Source organism: Pseudoliparis swirei, chromosome 9, assembly GCF_029220125.1.
Source record: "Pseudoliparis swirei isolate HS2019 ecotype Mariana Trench chromosome 9, NWPU_hadal_v1, whole genome shotgun sequence".
Taxonomy (NCBI): domain Eukaryota; kingdom Metazoa; phylum Chordata; class Actinopteri; order Perciformes; family Liparidae; genus Pseudoliparis; species Pseudoliparis swirei.
The window spans coordinates 26,264,920-26,281,067 of record NC_079396.1 but is presented as its reverse complement, the minus strand read 5'-3'; the positions used below and the strand labels follow the sequence as shown (position 1 = coordinate 26,281,067).

The following is a 16,148-nucleotide window of genomic DNA, read 5'->3' as shown; positions in this document are numbered from 1 at the left end:
CCTTCGGGTGTGTGTGTTGGGGGGGGGTCTGGTAGCGAGGCTCCAGACGCGGATCCATTAGAAGAACAAAGGGGGGAGGCGGCAGGAAAACCGTCCGGAACGACGTGAAGACAGCGGCGCGGGGGTCTCCCGCAGAACCCCGGAGCCGGTCCGGATCGGACCGGGAGAGGAGTCCGCCTTCACGCGCCCGTCCATGTGCCGGAGACCCCCATCCTCACAGTACCGGTCCCGATGGGTCCGCGGTCCGAGGTAAACCGGGATTGAACAGATCGACTTCGTGTCATCGATTGAGACGATCAGACCCGCGAGGAGGCTGCAGGTGATCGATCAGTGAGATTTATGACGTGGTGGATCCCCGAAATAAGATCGGAAATGACAGCAGGAGAGCTCGGGATCAATAACCAGTGATCAGATTGTAAAGATCAAAGAGCCGATAACCTGATCAGCGACATGGTCCAGGATCAATATGAATATGAGTCCTTCATTCAATAACTGACGTGATCGTTGTTTGATAAGGCAGCTGATGCACATGTGATCAATGATCTGATCGATCAGCTGGCGCACAATCGGGTTCATTGATAAACCAAAACAAAATGGAGAATTATTTGTTTGTTTATTTATTTACCTGAACGAGCAGAACAATAAGAGTCACTAACTAAAGCCTGCTCAGCAGATCAATAATCACTGATCAGTGATGTCACAAAGCATTATTTATATCTATTGATCATTTTCAAATCTGAGCTCCTCGGCTGTGAAGATCCTAAAATAACTGATGGTTCATCAATCAATAAAAGAATCATGAGAGTGATCAATAATGTGATTATTTCAGAACACGAGAAACCAATTTAATAAAATATTGATAATGAAATCAAAGTTATGCATAAAACACTTTAAAATAACAGCAAATCAATAATACCAATAAGGAAGACTCCAATAATAAACAATAGGTAATCAATAACCAGATCAATCAGCAACGCCATCGGCTTTAATAGAAGATAACGGTCACATGACCACGAGGAGGACGCGGTCTGACGCCTGGTCGTACTCCTGTTGGTATACTACTCTGTAGGAGTACTCCTGGAGTTATAATACTCCATAGAAGTATTCTTGGTGGTATACTACTCTGTAGTATAGTATTCCTGGAGGTATACTACTATGTAGTAGTATTCCTGGTGTTATAATACTCTGTAGTAGTATTCCTAGTGGTATAATACTCTGTAGAAGTATTCCTGATGGTATACTAGTACTCTGTAGGAGTACTCCTGGAGGTATAATACTATGTAGGCTATTCCTGGTGGTATAATACTCTGTAGTATTCCTGGTAGTATACTACTCTATATGAGTATTCCTGTTGGTATAGTACTCTATAGGAGTATTCCTGGAGGTATACTACTATGTAGTAGTATTCCTGGTGGTATAATACTCTGTAGTAGTATTCCTAGTGGTATAATACTCTGTAGAAGTATTCCTGATGGTATACTAGTACTCTGTAGGAGTATTCCTGGTGGTATAATACTCTAGGAGTATTCCTGGTGGTATAATACTCTGTAGGAGTATTCCTGATGGTATACTAGTACTCTGTATGAGTATTCCTGGTGGTATAATACTCTGTAGGAGTATTCCTGGTGGTATAGTACTCTGTAGGAGTATTCCTGGTTCGTTTACAGGTGATTGGAGAAAAAGGAGGCGTCACTCTGTTTGAAACATCTGGAACGCTCCTCTTCATCACTGTTCAACAAATTATTGTGACTATTATGGGATGTAGACGAGACGACTCTGTTTCCATGACGAAGCCATATCAAAGGAGCATATTATGACTCGTGTATGTATATATATATATATATATCTATATATAATTTCTTTTTTGTTCAAGTCTGTGTGAGACAGACACACAGACAGAGAGAGAGACAGACAGACAGACAGGCAGACAGATACACAGACAGAGAGAGAGAAAACATCATGAGTCAGTCTCTTGTTCTGCTGACTCGGTTTGTGTTTATGTTTTTGTTTACTAATAAACATTGACGTGTTAAAGTAAGACAAAGTGCATTAGATTCAATTAACCACATACACACATACAGGACTGTCTCAGAAAATTAGAATATTGTGATGAAGTTCTTTATTTTCTGTAATGCAATTAAAAAAACAAAAATGTCATGCATTCTGGATTCATTACAAATCAACTGAAATATTGCAAGCCTTTTATTCTGATTTATTGCTGATTATGGCTTACAGCTTAAGAAAACTCAAATATCCTATCTCTAAATATTAGAATATCATGAAAAAGTATACTAGTAGGGTATTAAACAAATCACTTGAATTGTCTAATTAACTCGAAACACCTGCAAGGGTTTCCTGAGCCTTGACAAACACTCAGCTGTTATAAATCTTTTTTTTAACTTGGTCTGAGGAAATATTAAAATTTTATGATAGGATTTTAGAGTTTTCTTAAGCTGTAAGCCATAATCAGCAATATTAAAAGAATAAAAGGCTTGCAATATTTCAGTTGATTTGTAATGAATCCAGAATGCATGACATTTTTGTTTTTTTAATTGCATTACAGAAAATAAAGAACTTTATCACAATATTCTAATTTTCTGAGACAGTCCTGTACAGTACATACACACATACATACACTTACATACACACACACACGCATATACATACACACACATACACTGAGGAACAAGCAGGAAACAATCAGCTGACACCTTCACTTCCTCCCTCGATGCTTCCTGACCTCCAGAGTGAGTGAGTGTGTGTGGGAGTGTGTGTTCTATCTTTAGAGAGGTCAGGGTCAAACACATAACATCTGTGTGTGTTTGACTACATATTTGTGTGTACGTATTTTAGTGTAGAGCATAATACACGGATGCTGTTAGGAAAACCCATAACTCAGTAAAAATACACAATAACTGATATAGATGTTTAAACACACACATATATATGTGTTTAAACATATATATATGTACGCTTCATCGTACACTTAATTGTATAATTCATCGTAAACTTCATCGTACACTTCATCACATAATCTCGTCAGAGTTAAGTCCCGCCGTAATTTGACGTTCAGATTCTATTGTCTCCAAAAGGCTCTCAACATGGCGGCTTGAAGCTAACAGTGCTAATGGAGCTAGCCGTGTTACCAAAGGGGGCGGGGCTACGTTTCCACAACGCCCTGTTAGTCTGGATGGCGTTATCAGCTGTAACCTCTTTAACCTTGTGTCTGTGTGTGTGTATATGTGTGTCTGTGTGTGTGTGCTTGTATATATGTCTGTGTGTGTGTGTGATTGTGTATATGTCTGTGTGTGTGTCTGTCTGTGTGTGTGTGTGTGTAAGTGTGTCTGTGTGTGTGTAATTGTGTCTGTGTGTATGTGTGTGTGGGGGCGTGTGTGTGTATGTGTATGTCTATGTGTGTGTCTGTGTGTATATGTGTGTGGGGGCGTGTGTGTGTCTGTCTCTGTTTAAGGGTGTGTAAGTATGTGTGTGTGTCTGTCTGGTTGTGTGTGTGTGTGTGTGTACAGTATCTGTGTGTGTGTGTGTACAGCATATGTCTGTGTGTGTGTGTGTGTCATGTGACCTGTTGAACAGCAGTTTAAATGGAGACGATGAGGCCGTGGTTCAAACCATTAAATCTGAGGTCTCATCCAAATATTTAGCTCATCCCAACACCAGTGATCTAACTGTCTGAGGGAGGTCAGAGGTCATGAGGAGGAAGAGGAGGAAGAGGGCTAAAAGCATTCTTCTTCTTTGTGAAGGAGACCCTTACAAACACCGTTTACTTTGGGAACTGCATTAGTTGCTAAGTAACAGAACTTTATATGAGAACGTATTGAAAACCTGACGAACTGACACACACACACACTTACACACATCTACACACACACGCCTACACACACTCACACACACACATCTACACACACACATATGCCTACACACACCTACATACATACACACACACAACTACATACATACACACACTCATACACGCCTACACACACACTCCTACACACACCTATATACACACACACACTCACACGCCTACACACACACCTACACACACCTACATACATACACACACATACATACACAGACACCTACATAAATACACCTACACACTCACACACACATCTACACACACGCATACGCCTACACACACCTACATACATACATACATACACACACAGACACACATCTACGCACACACCTACACACACACATCTCCACATGCCTACACACACGTAAACATACGCACGCCTACACACACACACAACTACATACACCTACACACACCTACATACATACACACACTCATACACGCCTACGCCTACACACACACCTATATACATACACCTACATACATACACACACCTACACACACACACACAACTACATACACCTACACACACACTCCTACATACATACACACACACACTTACATGCACATCTCCACACGCCTACACACACGTACACATACACACGCCTACACACACACACACACAACTACATACACCTACACACACCTACATACTGTACATACACACACACACACTCATACACGCCTACACACACCTATATACATACACCAGGGTTTTTCCTGGGTCAAGATGGGTCTTCGGTGCTCCCCAAAAAAAAAGTGCGCGGTCTGTGTCTCTCTATCTATTCACACACCTCAGAGTTGCGTATTGATCAGACAAGAAGACACGCTTATCAACTCGATTACTATTGATCCAAACAGAACGAGGGTTCGGCTGTAGCCTCCTTGAAACATACTATTGAGAACTAGAGATGCACCGATCAGGTTTTTGGTGCCGATCACCGATCACTGAAATCAGTATCTGCCGATCCGATAATACCGATCACCGATCACGGTGTCGATTGAAGCATTCTATTCATTGTGTAGCATTATTGCCTTGGACTATGAGGAAATACATATATAAAGCAACTCAAACATTAAAGAAATTACTGATTTCTTTAAACATTTAGGACTTTTACTTTGAAAAATGTCCTAATTGATACATTAAAATTGATTGATTGCCAGTGTAGGGGATTCCAGATATGTATGGAACACATCTGCATCATTCATTTCCTGGAACTCTTGGGGAAATCTATTTACAGGACTTTTTTTAACATACAAAAGTCTGACTTATTTTTATAAACTCTTCCTTGGTCCAGTAAAAATGTTTTCATGTTAGCATAATTTAAGCTAAATCTCAGAAACGATCTATAAAGATACAAAATCAGTTCATTGTTTACTTTTATATGATTTGTCGACATCTTATTTTGATAAACGGATGTTGTTTCACGTGGTTCTTTCCGCTAACTTTGCAAAACCGGATGTTGTCACATAAATCCTTCCGCTAACTTTCTCAAAACCCTCTTAGCTCCTGATGGAATGTGTTTACCGTGAGCATCAGTCTATAGGGGCAGACATGTGAGAGTCGGCTGAGTCGACCCAGAGATTCAACTCTGGGGACGGGGACGCCGCTCGGTGGTGAGGATCCCCTCTGACCTCTCACTCTGCGGCCCTCGCCGGGCGCATCGTCTCCGTTGCGCCGCGATTGAAACGTCTCTGATAATTCTCGCAGTTTTGAGAACGCCGATCAAAACCGATAATGGGAATATCGGCCGATATGGATCGGCGCCGATCAGATCGGTGCATCCCTATTGAGAACATATTCGCTGACATGCACGTGATGAACACATTTATTTATTTTTTATTTTTTCCATCACAGACTTTTTTTTGCCTTAGGCGCTCGGGATTTGTCATAGGCGTTCGGGAAAACGGCTTAGGCGCACGCCCAAATTTTCTCTATGCAGGAAAAACCCTGACATACACGCCTACACACACACACACACACATCTACATACATACACACACACACTTACACACACATCTACACACGCCTACACACACACACATCTACATACATACACACACACATCTACACACACACCTACACACACACAACTACATACACACACACACACTTACACACACATCTACACACGCGCGTACATGTACACATACACACACCTACACATACACACGCAAACACACACACACGTGCGTCTAGTTTCTGACCGATCACCAGGGGCCGGTATTTCAAAACTTGTAATCCAGATCAGAATGATCCGGATCACCAGGGGCCGGTATTTCAAAATGATCCACCAGGATTAATCCTCCTGGATTGGATTAAATCCTGATCAGATCCCAAAAACGGGTATTTCAAAACTTGTAATCCAGATCAGAATGATCCGGATCACCAGATCCCCCGGTCCTCAGCCACGGATCAACCGGATCCATCCCGGTATTTCAAAACTTTGCGGGATTGGATCAGAGTGATCCTGGTACCGGCAGATTGGGATTTCCAAATCCGGCCCCGCCCCCTGGATCACAGACAGGAAACAGGAAGTGGAGCATTTTACGGAAAAAAGGAGAAGCTGGCACTAGTGTTGTCTCTAAATCTAAGTATAATATTGGTCAGTGTTGATGCGTCCTAAGACGAGATGAAAGGCAATCACTATATTGAGTTAACAAATTACGTAAATCCGCACAAAGTTGAAAGGAGAGCTCGGCGAAGTCAAATAAAGCCGAGTTCGCGCTAACGCGAGCTAACGCTGCTCCATTGACTTCTGTGTTAAGGAGCTAACACGCTAGTAAAGAGGCTAGCGTCTGTACGTCGCGATCCACATTTTAATGCATTTACTCGCAATGCATTGTGTGTAGATTTTAAAATGTGTCGTACATATCTCCGATGTGAGTCCTGGGACAGGGATGTCTATGTGTGCAGTTTGTAAAGCCCTCTGAGGCAAATGTGTAATTTCTGATAATGGGCTATACAAAATAAACTCAATTAAGTTGCATTTTTAAGAAAAGAGATAAAACATTAATATGTGTTTTCTTTAAAGATGTTTGTGGAAAGAGAAGACAGCCAGTTAACACCGAGCTGCTCCACATGCCATAACCTTTTGAGCTTTGCTATGAACATTAAGTGTGTGTGCTGAATGCATGTTAATAAATACATTTGACTGACTTTCAACGAATACGTTTTTTTTATTTTTTACTTTTCACTATTTTCTGAAAAAGAAAGGAACGTGCAAAGAAAATAAACATTGATCAAACAGCAGTCTAGCTATATCTGTATCAAACAATGAACTTTGGGAGCAGTTACACTTCGGCTGGTCCAACCTTTTCATGTAATCTCCCTCAAATCCACCTCTGAGGTGGGATCAGGATAATCCTGATTTTTAGGATCAAACTGATCCAGATTTCCCACTAAAGTTATGAAATACTCAACAGCAGTGTTTAATCCGGATAAAAGGCAGGATTGGATTACCAAATCCGAATCTGAATCTTCAGCATCAGATTTGCTTTGAAATACCCGTTTTTGGGTTCTGATCAGGATTTAATCCAATCCAGGAGGATTAATCCCGGTGGATCATTTTTGAAATACCGGCCCCAGGCCTCACACAGAACAATGGATTCATATCAACAACAACTCTCGCTCAACGGTCGCTACTGAGCGCGTGCAACACTTCCATCATCCACTCCAGAAATAACTGAAGGAGTGAGATGTCCTCTTTCGCATCTCTGTTGGTGTCGCACATGCTCAGTAGATCAGGTGTAACGTTGAAACGTCTCAACTTTGACATATTATATCTATATATATAGATATAATATATCTATATATGTATGTGTATATATATACATATGTATATATATATTTGTTGTTGAATTTGAATCTTGCTTCCACAATGTTAGCTTTCTGCTTCCACAACCTTAGCTTGTTGCTACCACAACGTTAGCTTTCTGCTTCCACAACATTAGCTTTCTGATAACACAACGTTAGTTTCTTCTACCATAACGTTAGCTTTCTGATAACACAATGTTAGCTTTCTGCTACCACAATGTTAGCTTTCTGCTACCACAACATTAGCTTTCTGCTACCACAACGTTAGCTTTCTGCTACCACAACATTAGCTTTCTGCTACCACAACATTAGCTTTCTGCTTCCACAACATTAGCTTGTTGCTACCACAACGTTAGCTTTCTGCTACCACAACATTAGCTTTCTGCTACCACAACATTAGCTTTCTGCTACCACAATGTTAGCTTTCTGCTACCACAACATTAGCTTTCTGCTACCACAACGTTAGCTTTCTGCTACCACAACATTAGCTTTCTGCTACCACAACGTTAGCTTTCTGCTACCACAACATTAGCTTTCTGCTACCACAACGTTAGCTTTCTGCTACCACAACATTAGCTTTCTGCTATACATCTCAGTGGCTAGATGGAGCGTGAGGCACACGGAGGGGTCACAGGTCACTGGGCACCGCCTGAGGAATGGTTTCCCGTCAGTGTCAAATATTTCCGGTTTCATTTGGAAGCGTCCCGGGACAGAAAGACCGGAACCGCCAGTCTGGACCGGTTAACAGTCCGTAAAACCTTCATTGTTTGTATTCATCGTCAGGAGTTGAAGGAAGCGGTCCCGGTCGCTCCGTGAGGCGTGTGACTGTCGGGGCGAGGACGCTCTCCTGGAGCTGAGCGAGACCTTGAGCCAACATGGCCGCCGTGGTCACATGATCTGTGTCTGTTTCCATCTGATCATTACATCAATAACATGTGATCAACAGTTTCACTCATGAAATAACAGGTTGATGGACTGAAGCAGCCTGTGTGGGCTGAGACACACACACCCACACACACACCACACACACCACACACCACACACCACACACCCACACACACACCACACACACCACACACACACACACACCACACACACACCACACACCACACACACCACACACCACACACACCACACACACCACACACACACACACACACACACACCACACACCACACACACCACACACACACCACACACACACCACACACACACACACCACACACCACACACACACACACACACACACACACCACACACACACCACACACCACACCACACACACACACACACACACACACACACACACACACACACACACACACCACACACCACACACACAACACACCACACACACCACACACCACACACACACACACACACACACACCACACACACACACACCACCACACACCACACACACACACACACACACACACCACACACACACACACACACACACACACACACACACCACACACACCACACACACACACACACCACACACACACACACACCACACACACACACACACACACCACACACACACACCACACACACACACACACACTCACACACACACACACCCACACACACACACACACACACACACACACACCACACACACACACACACACACACACACCACACACCACACACACACACACACACACACACACACACACACACACACACACACACACACCACACACACACACCACACACACACCACACACACACACACACACCACACACACACACCACACACACACACACACACACACACACCACACACACACACACACCACTGGTGGTTGCCTTGGAGCCAGATAATTATCGTCCAATCACGTCCCTCCAGGCTCCAAGGAAACCCTCCAGCAAAGCTTTACACTTTAAGAACCAGATTCAACCAGTTAGTCGGATTTTAGAGGAGCTGAGTCCGTTTCTACCTGATTCTACCTGATTCCTTCTGATTCTACCTGATTCTACCTAATTCCTTCTGATTCTACCTGATTCCTTCTGATTCTACCTGATTCTACCTGATTCCTTCTGATTCTACCTGCCGACGCATCCCTAGCGGACGACCTGAACTCATTTTATGCACGGTTTGAGGCTAGCAACAACAGCGCTAGCTCGCCGGCTAACAACAACACCGTTAGCGTAGCCGAGGTGAGTTCTACCGCTGGGGATGAACACACACTCTCTGTGACCGAGCACAGTGTGAGGAGGGCTCTGTTGAGGGTGAACACCAGGAAAGCTGCAGGTCCAGATGGCATATCTGGGCGAGTACTGAAGACCTGTGCTAACCAGCTAGCTCCAGTGTTCACCACAATATTCAACCTCTCCTGGCTGAGTCCGTGGTCCCGCCTGCTTCAAGAGATCCACTATTGTCCCTGTGCCCAAGAATGCTTCTCCAGCATGTATGAATGACTACCGACCGGTGGCCCTCACCTCGGTGGTCATGAAATGCTAAGAGGCTGATAAAGGACTACATCTGCGCCTTCCTCCCTTCCTCCATGGACCCGCTGCAGTTTGCTTATCGCCCAAACAGATCCACGGATGATGCTGTCTCCCAGGTACTGCACACCACACTCTCTCATCTGGACAGCCAGAGGGGGGGCTATGTGAGACTGCTGTTCATTGATTATAGTTCAGCTTTCAACACCATAGTCCCCTCCAGACTGCCGGCAAGCTGATTGAGCTGGGACTGAACACCCCTGTGTGCTTGGATCCTGGACTTCCTGACCGCCAGGCCACAGGTGGTCAGGGTGGGCAGACTACCTCAACCCCTCACCCTGAACACAGGATCCCCCAGGGTTGCGTCCTCAGCCCCTACTGTACTCCCTGTACACACATGACTGTGTGGCCAGGTTCAACTCAATACCATCATCAAGTTTGCGGATGACACAGTGGTGGTGGGCCTGATCTCCGACAACGACGAGAAGGCCTACCTGGAGGAAGTTGCTGATCTGTCACTCTGGTGCCAGGACAACAGCCTCATCATGAATGTCACCAAAACTAAGGAGCTGATTGTGGACTTTAGGAAGGTACAACAACAGAGGACGTACTCACCACTGGGGATTAACGGGACTACTGTGGAGAGGGTGAGCGGGTATAAATACCTGGGAGTCCACATCACCGAGGATCTGACATGGTCAACAAACACAGACACTCTGGTGAGAAAGGCAGGCAGCGCCTCTACCACCTCAGGCAGCTGAGGAAATTTAAAGTTTCCAGAGGATCCTTCAGTCCTTCTACTCTGGAGCTGTGAGAGCGTCCTGACAGGAAGCATCACAGCCTGGTTTGGCAACTGCTCCGCTCAGGACAGGAAGGCTCTGCAGAGAGTAGTGCGTTCGGCTGAGCGCACTATTGGAACTACACTACCCACCCTGCAGGACTTGTACACCAGGAGGTGCAGAACCAGAGCCGGCAGGATCATGAAGGATCCTCACCACCCCAACAACAGACTGTTTCAGCTGCTGCGGTCAGGCAGGCGCCTCCGTAGTCACGCTGCAAGAACAGAGAGACTGAGACGGAGTTTCTTTCCTCAGGCCATCAGGACTGTGAACTCCGACCTCACCAGGACCCCCACATAGACCCACACAACTGCCCCTCTTAGGCACACACACACACACACACACACACACACACACACACACACACACTTACTGTAAATATTGTGTTGTTTTTTATTTGTAAATAGTGTGTACTTGTTGCCCTTGCACATTCCTGCTGAGCATTGCCACTTTCATTTCACTGCACACCCTGTGTGTGTATGTGACAAATAAAACATCTTGAATCTTGAATCTTGAATCTTGATTCTACCTAATTCCTTCTGATTCTACCTGATTCCTTCTGATTCTACCTGATTCTACCTAATTCCTTCTGATTCTACCTGATTCCTTCTGATTCTACCTGATTCTACCTGATTCCTTCTGATTCTACCTTATTCCTTCTGATTCTACCTGATTCTACCTTATTCCTTCTGATTCTACCTGATTCCTTCTGATTCTACCTGATTCTACCTTATTCCTTCTGATTCTACCTGATTCCTTCTGGTTCTACCGGTTTCTTCCCGATTCTTCGTATCTATGCTAGCATTTGGCTTAAGTCTCCTTTTCTTCCCCTTTATCGATCTCTTTTCTGTCCGGTCGGTGATTTTTAAAAATGATTTCCAGCAGGAAACCTGAATGTGTTCTTGATGTTGTGAAGATGTAAATATGTAAAGTAACATCGTCATTCATAAATATGTTACATGTTTAATTACATTAAGAAGATAAACAACTCTGGGATTTAAATTTCATGGCACCAGAATATTAATACTTTACTAAATAATACTGAAGCAGCACAATATTAACACACACAGACACACACACACACACCAGTGTGATGGATAGTCCAGTGAAATCGTAGTGCAGTTAGAGAAACTCTATCTGTCTCCTCAGTCTGCCCAGCTGTCTGTTGTCCACACACACACACACACACACACACACTCTGGTCTCCCTTCAGCTCAGCAGGCTAATTAACTAATGTGCTGATCTTTCACTGCCTCTTTGTGATCACCAGAGTGTGTGTGTGTGTGTGTGCGTGTGTGTGCGGGGTCTGTGTGTGTGTGTGTGTGTGTGTGTGAGAGCCACAGGGTTACTTACTGTTTTTCTCTGTTCATTCAGAAACCTGCATTGAGTCTATTCTTCTCCTCCTTCTTCCCCTTCTTCTTCTCTTTCTTCTCCTTCTTCTCCGTCTTCTTCTCTTTCTTCTTCTTCTCCTTCATTCCCTTCTTTTTCTTCTTCTTCTTCTGCTCCTCGTTGGTCTCAGGTGGTTGTTGTCGACAGGTGAAACAAACCAGCTTCATCGATTAGAGACAATACACACGTGTGTGTGTGTGTGTGTGTGTGTGTGTGTAAGTAAGTAAGTAAGTAAATCTTTATTTGTATAGCACCCTTCACAACACGAATGTACAAAGTGCTTCACATCCTTAAAATAGGTAAGATAAAAATAATAAAATAATGAAATAAAATAAAAAAATAAAATAAAAAAATAACATCAAACAGATCATTTACGAATTAAAATCAGAACATAGAACACGCACAGGGAGCAACAATTAAAAGGACCAGACACTGAAAATGTCTATAAATGTCCAAACGCCTGCCTGAACAAAGAGTCTTTAAATTACTTTTAAACATGCTCTCGGAGGGCAATGATTTCAGGGCCAGGGGGAGAGCATTCCAGAGCCTTGGGGCTACCGCCCCAAAAGCTCGGTCACCTTTGGATTTAAGTCTGGTCCTGGGTATCTGCAGAAGTTCCTGGGTGGATGACCTCAGAGACCGACTAGAGGAGTGTGGTTGAATGAGATCACAGATATAAGCAGGGGCTTGACCGTGGATGGCTCTGTGGGTGACTACTAAAACTTTAAAATTAATCCTGAGATGCACTGGAAGCCAGTGCAGTGCGGCAAGGATGGGGGTGATTTGGTGTGTGTGTGTGTGTGTGTGTAGTCGAAGCTGTCAATCAAACGTAAAAGGAGTCGTAGTTGCTGCTGGAGTTTCCCTCCAGCTCGATGTCACCGGAGCTTTAAGAGAATCAGTGAAGACAGAATCAGATCAATACCTCACACACACACATACACACACACACACACACACACACACACACACACACACACATTCAATTCAATTCAATTCAGTTTATTTGTATAGCCCAATTTCACAAATTACAAATTTGTCTCGGAGTGCTTTACAATCTGTACACATAGACATCCCTGCCCCAAAACCTCACATCGGACCAGGAAAAACTCCCAAATAACCCTTCAGGGGGAAAAAAAGGGAAGAAACCTGGAGGAGAGAACAGAGGAGGATCCCTCTCCAGGATGGACAGAACAATAGATGTAATGTGTACAGAAGGACAGATTTAGAGTTAAAATACATTCAATGAATATGACAGAGTGTATGAATAGTTCATAGTAGGCATATTCCACGATGGAGACCTCCACGATCCATCAGGCAGATGGCGGTGGGAGGAGGAGTGGGCGGAGTCTCAACAGTAGGCGGAGTCTCAACAGGACAGTGGCGTAGTCAGGAGCAGGAATTCCACGACCCAGACCTCGATGATCCATCAGCAGATAGGATCTATGCCGTCTCATAGGGTCCGATGACCCCATGAGGCGTGAAGTCAAGGACTCCGGGAGAAAGCAGAGTTAGTAACGTGTGATTGAGAGATGAAAATTCATCCGTAAGGAGAGAAAAGAGGAGATAGGTGCTCAGTGCATCCTAAGCGTCCCCCGGCAGCTATAAGCCTATAGCAGCATATCAAGGGGCTGGACCAGGGCAAACCTGATTCAGCCCTAACTATAAGCTCTGTCAAAGAGGAAGGTCTTAAGTCTACTCTTAAACGAGGTGACTGTGTCTGCCTCCTGGACTGAAATTGGAAGCTGGTTCCATAAAGAGGAGCTTGATAACTAAAGGCTCTGGCTCCCATTCTACTTTTTAAGACTCTAGGAACTACAAGTAGTCCGCATTTAGTGAGCGAGCTCTCTGGTGGGCAATATGGTACTACAAGCTCCTTAAGATATGATGGTGCATCACCAATCAAGGCTTTGTACGTTAAGAGAAGAATTTTAAAAGTGATTCTTGATTTTACAGGAGCCAGTGCAGAGCAGCTAGTGCAGGAGTGATGTGATCTCTTTTCTTAGTTTTAGTGAGAACACGAGCTGCAGCATTCTGGATCAACTGGAGGGACCTAAGAGACTTATTAGAGCAGCCTGATAATAAGGAGTTGCAGTAATCCAGTCTCGAAGTAAAACGCGTGAACCAATTTTTCTGCATCTTTTGAGACAAGATGTGCCTGATTTTTGAAATATTACGTAGATGAAAGAATGCAGTCCTTGAGATTTGCTTTACGTGGGAGTTAAAGGACAAGTCCCGATCAAAGATAACGCCAAGATTCTTTACAGTGGTGTTGGATGCCAGGGCAATGCCGTCTACAGAATCCACATCACCAGATAATTGATCTCTGAGGTGCTCAGGGCGATTAAAATTACTTCGGTTTTGTCTGAGTTTAACATCAAGAAATTGCAGGTCATCCATGTTTTATGTCTTTAAGACATGCTTGAATTTTACCGAGTTGGTTGCTCTCCTCTGGTTTTATCGATAAATATAGTTGAGTATCATCTGCATAACAATGAAAGTTTATGGAGTGTTTCCTGATAATATTGCCCAAAGGAAGCATGTATAAGGTAAATAAAATTGGTCCAAGCACAGAACCTTGTGGAACTCCGTGATTAACGTTGGTGGTTATCGAGGCGTCATCGTTTACAAATACAAACTGAGATCGATCTGATAAATAGGATTTAAACCAAATTAGTGCCGTGCCTGAAATGCCAATCGACTGCTCCAGTCTCTGTAACAGGATGTCATGGTCAATGGTGTCGAATGCAGCACTAAGGTCTAACAAGACCAGGACAGAGAGGAGTCCTCTATCAGCACTAAGGTCTAACAAGACCAGTACAGGAGTCCTCTATCAGCACTAAGGTCTAACAAGACCAGGACAGAGAGGAGTCCTCTATCAGCAATAAGGTCTAACAAGACCAGGACAGAGAGGAGTCCTTTATCTGCTGCCATTAAGAGGTCATTTGTAATTTTCACCAGTGCTGTCTCGGTGCTGTGGTGTTTTCTAAATCCTGATTGAAATTTCTCAAATAAACTATTATGATGTAGAAAGTCGCACAACTGATTTGCGACCACTTTCTCAAGGATCTTGGAGAGGAAGGGAGGTTAGAGATCGGTCTGTAGTTAGCCAATACCTCTGGATCCAGAGTGGGCTTCTTCAGGAGAGGTTTAATAACAGCCACTTTGAAGGAGTGTGGTACGTGGCCTGTTAGCAGAGACACATTGATAATATCTAATAGAGAGCCGCCAATTAAAGGCAAACGTCTTTAAGCAGCCTCGTCGGGATGGGGTCCAAGAGACAGGTAGGCGTGTTCAAGTAGAAACCGTGAAGATAATTGGTCACGGTTGATGGGAGAAAAGCCCTCCAAATATACACCAGGGCATACAGCGGTTTCCAAGGCCATTCCACTTGAGGACAGATTGGCACTGGTTAAGTGCAAGAGATTATTAATCTTGTCCTAATAGTTAATCCTTTCATTAAAGAAGTTCATAAAGTCATTACCACTGAGGTTTATAGGAATGCTCGGCTCCACAGAGCTGTGACTCTCTGTCAGCCTGGCAACAGTGCTGAAGAGAAACCTGGGGTTGTTCTTATTTTTCTCTATTACTGATGAGTAATAGGCTGCTCTGGCATTACGGAGGGCCTTCTTATAAGTTTTAAGACTATCTCGCCAAACTAAGCGGGATTCTTCGAGATTAGTTGAACGCCATATGCGTTCAAGCTTTCGTGACGTGTGCTTCAGTTTGCGGGTCTGAGGTTATACCAGGAGCAAACCTCCTCTTCCTCACT

At 43.9% G+C, this 16,148-nt stretch overlaps 1 protein-coding gene across 4 annotated transcripts in view; it reads left to right on the top strand.

Annotated features, from left to right (window-relative positions):
- Positions 1 to 16,148, top strand: part of plxna3 (plexin A3) — a 58,491-nt gene that overhangs the window by 490 nt on the left and 41,853 nt on the right. Inside the window, exon 1 of one of the 4 annotated variants that reach the window (XM_056422171.1) lies at positions 185 to 249. The exons of the other annotated variants lie outside the window; for them this stretch is intronic. The gene's annotated coding sequence lies outside the window, so the exon portion shown is untranslated. Of the gene's footprint in view, positions 1 to 184; positions 250 to 16,148 lie in introns of those variants that run through there. 4 annotated transcript variants of the gene reach the window in all.